Below are 8849 nucleotides of genomic sequence, written 5' to 3' on the forward strand. Positions count from 1 at the left end.
ATTAGTCTGTCGCTTAATCAAACTGTTTTACCACAGGTTTACAATAAAAATTGATATATCGATCATAATTAATTTGTGTCAAAATTGCACATTAGTCAAATAAAGTGGTTTAGCTTACCGTTAGGTCTATTTAACAAAAGAAAGAGGACACACTTACTTCTTTAGTTGAGCCCGTTTCTGTTTATTTGGTAGTTCAGGACATATTTACATCACATTTAGAAAGAATGATAATTTCTACAAATATGCTACCAAAAATACGACCTGAGGAGCTTTAGCACTCTCTCCCAGTAGGAGTTATTTTCAGTCAGAGAAACAGAGCTCCCGAAAAAAAAGGTTGCTTTATTTTATGATAGTCCAGTAAGAGACGAGACGTGGGCTACTGACAGATAAAATAAATAAATGTGATTTGTGATAGTCTGATTTCTTCAACCGTTCATATTTGTTGGTTAGCGTGCATAGCCCTTTAAACAGGGGACATATACATGTCGCGTACCCTATAAATATTTCTACCTTAATACCCACCATATTACAATATCACAATCCACATCGGATCACAAACAGAAGGCATTCAAACATGAAAGTGAGTTTTGAAGTAAATTATTTTAAAAGTCTTTAATGCTGACAGAATCATCCGGCGCTGGCGTCTCCAGACTAAAGGCCCTTGCACACTGAGCGCGAAATTCGCGTCCGAAATTTTCGCACATTAAAAAATAAATACAACCTCACGTTATGTCAATCAAACTTGCACACTGCCTCCGAAACTTTCGTCCGGCAAACAAAAAATCGGATCGGGTTCGATTTTCTGCGTTTTGCGCATCCGTAACAAGCATTTGAATGGTGTTTTGACAGTTTAGATCCACATAATGACGGATACGAAAAAACGCATGCGAAAATTTCGGATTCAGTGTGCAAGGACCTTAAGGTAAACCCCGCCTCTGTTCATAACCCCGGCAAGGCCCGATCAAGCCCCGGAAGTGACAGTGGAAACGCGACTGGCCCTGGCACGCACTAGCACTAGCGTTTTTTTCCCGACGGTGGAAACGCGGCTAATGAGGGGGCGTGAGCGGTGACGTCATCGGCAATCAACGCACGCGCATACAGGACATACGCCATAGTACGGACATAGTTCCTCTTTTGATTATGGAGCAGCTACAGGTTTTTTCAATTCACTACCTAGTTTTTGTAAAATTAATGGGACAGACAGAAGCATGTGTGACTACCACTTGGTTTGGAGGAAGTCACTGAAGCCATTAATTGTCTTAAACTTAATAAATCTCCAGGAGTGTATGGATTGTCTTCAGAATTCTACAAATTATTTGCAAAACAATTAGCTCCTTTTCTTAAAAAATATTTTAAAAGGCACGCTCCCCCCTACACTCACGCAAGGCCTTATTACATTACTTCCAAAACCCAAAAAAGATGTTCTTTTGCTTGATAATTGGCACCCAATATGTCTTCTTAATAATGATTATGAAATTCTAGCCTTCATTTTTGCTAGACGTCTTAAAAAAGTATTTGATTCTATTGATTACTTGGATTTAATTGTAGATGAGAGTTTCATTTTGTTTCCCTTTGAAGATGGCGCCTGTGTTTGACATTGCCACTGCTCTCTCGGCCCTTTCTGTTTCTCGTTCTCAGATACTTATTGTAATATGCTTTTTAATGCCACTATTCTTGTCCACAAATGTATCAGCAGCGCTTGTTTACGATTAGCAAATGCTGTTGCTTATTAGAGCTGAAATGTCCGGTTTTATTGGTATCAGTGATACACCCCCACTACCACCCTGTGTCTGCTAGGTCCCCAGACAGCAAAATGTATTTGGGCCAGGTCTTCATTAGCATTTGGCACAAATCCGCTAAACGGACCTGAGCCGGGCTCATTCTTTCCAACGGCCCAATACCGGAACAGGTTGGAATTATGGATCAGACACAGATCTAGGCCAGAGCTGGCCCAGTACAGTTATTAATGCCTTGACGTGTGGTGCGGATTTGGCCCAGATCCGCGACTCTTATTTTACATCTGGGGCTCATCTGACCCTGGTCTGTGATTCATATTTAGGCTATCAGACAATTAAGGCCCAAACACCCACACAAATTTGTAATTTCCAAAATAGTTTTTTATTTAATAAAAAAGAGAACGCTACAGCATGAGCAACCATCTGTAGACGTGAATCCAGATGCACAAAAAATTAAAGCTGCCGTCGGCAACATTTTTTTGATCATATTCAGTGAAATCGACACTATAATCCGACAGAACAACATAAATAAGGTGGTTTTAGAAAAAAAACAAGCTTCTAACTCCACCTGGAGCGTGTTATTTGTTTTGCAAAAATTCACCGCTCCCGGATCATCGGGTCCAATCAGCGCTGGGGGGTGTGAGATCTGACTGTCAATCACAGGTCGTGCACACGCCAGACGCCACAGATCCCCCCTCACTCGCGCACGTTACAATATCACATGCACACGACACGCCTGAAGTTCGCCTGAGATTGTACGAAGCGTGATGGCGGAGAGAAAATCTACTAACAAGCTTCCAATTCCTCGGTTATTGCTATCTATGGATAGATTAGCCAGGGCAGCCTACCTCCAAGTCCATGGTGTTGATCGATGCTGAAGAGACGGACGCGTTCACAGAAAATCAGGTACACACGCGTGACGCACTGACGAGCACGACCTCAATAGGCCTATGTCACACTTCCTGCTTCCGGAACGCGGAGTAGGGATTCAGAACTTCCGGTCAACAGTATTTCTCCATAAGGATTTAGATTATCAGCCATAATGTCTAAACCATCCGAGGTAGACTGACCACGAGCTATGAGGTTGTGAAACGAAGGTTTTTGCTCCTGTAGAAGCTAGAAGTTCGTATGAAATCAACCTTGTTTTAAGAAAAACATGTTTTATCCGCGATCTTATGAAAAAAAAACTACACTACCCACAATCCTAAGCGTAGCAGCAACGTCTGCTGATTGGTCCAACTCACTGTTACCATAGAAACGTTTACCTTACTGGCGAACGGCCCGCCGCTGTTGTTGTAGTGCACCGGGTTGCTCTACGTCAGGACGTAGACAGCCATACCTCAGCTTTCACGCTTTTCCACTTGAGAGTTTTCATTTACCATCTGAACCACATCGTCATATATGACTTCAGGCAGGTTGCTGAGAGATTTGGTCCAGCAGTATCTATCGGACTCCGCCATTGTAAAAAGCTAACCGGAAGAGCCGTATCCCTACTAAAAGACGTACTTCCGATCTTCAATTTTTTCGTGACATAGGCCTATGGGAGGGTGCTCGCTGGTAGTGGGGGAGGGGCATGAGAGTTGTAAACATTCAAAATTTTGGCTAAGTTGATCCAATCTGCCAGACTTGCCGACTGCAGCTTTAAAATAAAATAAAAACCAAAACAATCAATTGAGAAAAAAATCATATGTTTAAAGATCAATGTTAATTATTCAAATTACAAACAAATACAAAACCAAGTAAAACCTAATGTGAACACTGCACATATATTTACTGTTCATTAGTTGGGTGTGACCGGGCACGGCGGCAACCCCCGCGGTCGCAAGCCAGATTAAATCAATATGCCATCAGATGATTTAATCTGGCTTGTGACCGCGGGGGTGGTAGCTTTGTCAGACATGTGATTCTTCCTCACTGCTCCTGTAAGACGTACAAAAAGCAAAGAAACAAAGAGTAAATATTAGATTCAATATTCAAATATTCTTTATTACATGACATTACAATAAAATGCTTGCACAAATAAATAATAATAAATGTGACTAAAGTGGTGTGGAGTGAGCAGTGAGTGAATGTAAAATGTCAAGTCAAAGTTTGATATCTGTGAGGGGAATCGATGTGTTGCCATTTTTATTTTTACCTTTATCTCTGTTGGCATTTATCTTTGGCAGATTACGTTGCATTGAAATGTACTTAGGTACTTAGGTACTTAGATACTTCTAAATACTTATTAACCCTTTTAATGAGAACTGATCTAATGGTGATCTAATCATTTTATTGCAATTAATGCAGCTGTGATAAAATCAAACTATGTTTAGATTCATATGGACATATAATGGTGTAGTTATTTAGTGTCATTCATGTTTTTGTATTATTGATGTTTTATCCATGTCACATTGTGAGCAATAACAGTATTGTCTTTCAATAGAGCTGTTTTACAGGCTTTTATCATCTATCCTGACACAAATAATGTGTTTCTAACAGCAAACACTCAGAATAAAGTGAGATGATCTGCTGATGATCCTGAATGGCTTGCTGAATGAGTGTTGATAGTCTGAGGCTCATCAATATTAACAGATCTGCTGAAAACACTCTTTATTTCATGACAATAGTTCCTGTTTTCACCTCATTCATTATGCTGATGTCTTCAGATCTCCTATAAATGGCCACTTAAAGCTCATTTCTACAGCCCCTAAAGGGAGATGGTGGAAAAATGTTTGGGATGGGAGGGAAAAAAGTCAAATCTTTTGCATTCCCTTGCAAAACTTCTGCGTTCCCTCTCAAAGAAAACAGCGTTTCCTCGCAAAACCTATAGTGAGCTTGGATAAACGCGTCCTGTTTAATGTCCCGCTGGCAGAGTTTCAGAGATCCGTACGTTAACAATCATGGAGTTCAGTAAAGTTGGCAATATATTCACAGATCTGAACTTCCCAGATCAATAACTCTTGAGCAAAACTTTGTTCAAACACAAATGCCAGCTATTTCCAAATGATCTCTATGATCTCTAGGCAGTGAGGGAAACGTGTTAGGACACGTCCTAAGGGAAAGTCTGCAAAATGCAAAACCCAAAAAAGTTTTAAACAATGTTAAACACTGTAGTGTGACCAAATTCAGTTTACACATCACTGCTCTAATGCTGGTTATACAACACCTATGGCTGCCTATTTCAGGCTGGGATGGAAATACTCAAATATGGCCCTTAGTCTCACGTTCACTGCCTAAAACCCTTTATCAAAACCCCAAGACTTCAAGAGGGATTTTTAAAGAATTGACAGACTCCACAATAATATTTGAATGAAGATGGAGAATAATTTTAGGGTTATGAGTTGAATGAGCATCAGTTACTTTATGATAGACAGATAGATAAAAATGGTTAGATGTGTCATTTAGTATAAAAACAAACTCACTAACTGATATATTTTTGGCAGATCAGCTCCTCCCCCACCAATTACATCATCAGTGAAGCTCCTCCCACATCAGTCACATGGTCAGTGAAGCTCCTCCCACTGTAATTCCCCAATAAATGCTGGAATATTCCCATCAGCTACAAGTGAAGACGAGCATCAAAGCGAGAAGAGTTGATATCTGTAAAGACTGAGTTTATTAAAGAGGACAGTGAGAACATGAGTGATCCAGAACCCTGCAGAATGAAACACACTGAAGATCCTGAAGAACAAAGAGGTTGGTGTTTATTCTTCATTCATTCATGATGCTGAAGAACATTCATGTTAGAAACATTCAAGCACTTCTTCACATTAAGATATGCAGTTAAAAAAAAAAAAAATGAGTACAGATTTTCAACAAATGTAAAGGGAGGAGAAACTTTCATATTGATTGTCAACATCAGATCAAACTAAAAATCAGGTCAAATTATCTCCTTTCTTTTACACTTACAGTATATATGTGGTTTGACTTTTTTTTATAAAAAATATTTGTTTTAGCAGTATGGCAAACTATCAAGTAAATGAACTTTCCAGAATAGCTGCCATGATTGTAATCATAAGTTTTTTTGTTTTGTTTTTTACTGATAAAGCTGGTATAGTTAGAAATTATATAAGTTCTAGTAAGTTCTATATAAGTTTAAACCCCCAGAATATGCCCCCCCTACTTTATGTTTACTTTATGTGTACTTTATGTTTCTTTGTTGACTACTTAAATAGCCCATTAAATAAACCACGACCAACCGTGATTTCAATATTGACCTAAATAATCGTGATTATGATTTTTGCCATAATCGAGCAGCCCTATCTAATAATCAGACTAATGAGTTTGTGACCGTGAGATCCGTGTTAATGGCCGGTGGGAAACTCGTGACATTAACCTCTGAACGAACGAGTAAAATATAAAGAGTTAAACAGAATTGGCAAATATTTACTTAAAGGAGCTGTATGTAAGAAATGTATTTCAATTAATCATAAAATGGCCCTGATATGTCACTAGACATTAAGAAATCATGTTCATTTCAAATACTTATATCACTGACAACAGTAGTCCGGCCAGGATATTGTCAGTTAAAAGTGATAGTTGCAGCCCTCAACTGATGTTGATGTTGTCATCTTGTGTTTTGGCCTGATGCTCCACCCTCCACCTATCTACCAATCACGAAGTCAGTTGTGTTTCAGCATCCGGGTTGCCAGCTCTGCTCTAGTTACCACAGCTGCAGCTACAAACGTGTCAGCCTACGTTCCTGCTGGATTCTGCAGCATATCTGGCAACCTCAAGTCAGGGGGGAGGGGGAGGGGATACACTGCTCTACAGTAATTTGAAAGTGATTGCAGTACCAGTTTTGGCCACAATCTTACATACAGTTCCTTTAAATGATTGGCTAACCTAAATTTAAGCATGTGAAAAATAGTCATAAATACCTAATTGGAATTAAATAATAATGGACTAAAAATAATTTTTTTAAAGAAAAGAAGAGCCAAGAAATCTACAACCTGCACTCAGTGTGGAAAGAGTTTCACAGCCAAACAAAGTCTTAAAATTCACATGAGAGTTCACACTGGAGAAAAGCCTTTTAAATGTGATCAGTGTGAAAAGAGATTCTCACAGAAACACAGTCTTGATATTCACATGAGAGTTCACACTGGAGAAAAGCCATTCTCTTGTGATCAGTGTGGAAAGAGATTCTCACACAAACAAAGTCTTGAATATCACATGAGAGTTCACACGGGAGAGAAGCCTTTCAAATGTGATCAGTGTGAAAAGAGATTCTCTCAGAAACAAAGTCTCGAATATCACATGATTGTTCACACCGGAGAAAAGCCATTCACATGTGATCAATGCGGGAAGAGTTTCACACAAAAACCAAGTCTCACCGGGCACATGAAAATCCACACTGGAGATAAACCACATGAATGCAATCAGTGTGGAAACTATTTCAAAGACCAACATAATCTTGATGTTCACATGAAAGTCCATACCGGAGAGAAGCCGTTCCCATGTGATCAGTGTGAAAAGAGATTCTCAACCAAAAGTAGTCTTAAGTGTCACATGAGAGTTCACACCGGAGAGAAGCCGTTCACATGTGATCAGTGTGGAAAATCATTTTCTAGGGCATCACACCTGACGACACACCTGGCAGTTCATACGCAGAAGAAGCCACATTCATGTTCTGTGTGTGGAATGAGTTTTTCACAGCGCCACATGTTACATAACCATGAGAAAATACACACTGGTGTGAGAGAGTACATGTGCTTTGAGTGTGAGAAGACTTTTATTTCAGCAACCAGTTTAAAACAGCACGAGAGAATTCACACTGGAGAAAAACCTTACAAGTGTTCACACTGTGACAAGAGATTCAGTCTGTCAGTAAATCTGAAAACACATCAGAGGATCCACACTGGAGAAAAACCTTACAAGTGTTCACACTGTGACAAGAGATTCTGTCATTCATCATATCTGAAAAGACATGAGAGGATCCACACTGGAGAGAAACCGCACACGTGTAAGAACTGATTTTCCTGCTAAGCTGAGATAAAACTCACCCTGCAATAAAATGCACCCTGGACAGAAGATCTCAAAGAAAGAGCACAGGACATTGTCTTGTCCAAATTGTTCTCCTTCCTTATCTCTGCATCCCCCTCTCCCTCCTCCCTTCCTTTCTCCCTGATTCAAGTCACTAAATTTCACTGAGAATGTATATATGTCACATATGATGTATCTTGTGAATCTATTGTTTTTCCTTTTCATGTTTGGTATCATTTTAAATGTCTCAGTGCGATTGGTAAAATGGTCTTAACCCTCATGTGGTGTTCGGGTCATTTTGACCAGGAGAAGATTTTCTTTTTCCCGAAAATACTAGTTACTGTTATCGCTTTTGACTGAAACTTAGTGACTTTGTTCACAAATGGTATAACTACTTGAGTTGACTACTTGAGAGATGAGTAGGCATCTCATTATTTTGAGTAAAAAAAATATTATTTTTGAATAATTTGGGAAATTTTAAATAAAATCTGAAGAAAATTGGCACTGTTGATCACACTAGTCTACTTTAATTTTTCACCAGGAATTTTGTTTTGAAAAACTTTTATTTTGTACAAAATGGCACATTGTCACACTTGTGGTGTTCCCGGTCATAAATGGCCGGCCTACAAAAAATAGCTTATTAATCACTTGTTATGCTATATTATCACCCAATATTGGATTCAATCTTTTTGTCAACTTGTTCTCTTTCAATTAGGACTGGTTTTATATTTCTATTTGCATCTGATTAATCGTAGGCCTCATTTATTTGAGAGTAGGCATCTCATTTTTTGAGTAATTTTTTTTTTTTTATATATATAATTCTGGAAATATTAAATAAAATCTGAAGAAAATTGGCACTGTAGATCACACTAGTCTACTTTATTTTTTGTTAAAGTAGACTTGTAGACTTTTGGCACTGTAGATCACACTAGTCTACTTTTAATTTTTCACCAGGAATTTTGTTTTGAAAAACTTTTATTTTGTACAAAATGGCCTAGGCTATACTACCCAGCATATCTGACACATCTCAGGTTGTCAGAATGTCAGTGTAAACGTTTGTAAACTTTTAAAGATGAACTGAACTCGAATTTGAGTAAAGGTGATATAACAGATGCATTTTATTTATTCTCATTGGTACAATTATTAAAA

The sequence above is a fragment of the Abramis brama genome, assembly GCF_963993115.1.
Source record: "Abramis brama genome assembly, chromosome: 1".
In the NCBI taxonomy this organism is placed as follows: Eukaryota; Metazoa; Chordata; class Actinopteri; order Cypriniformes; family Leuciscidae; genus Abramis; species Abramis brama.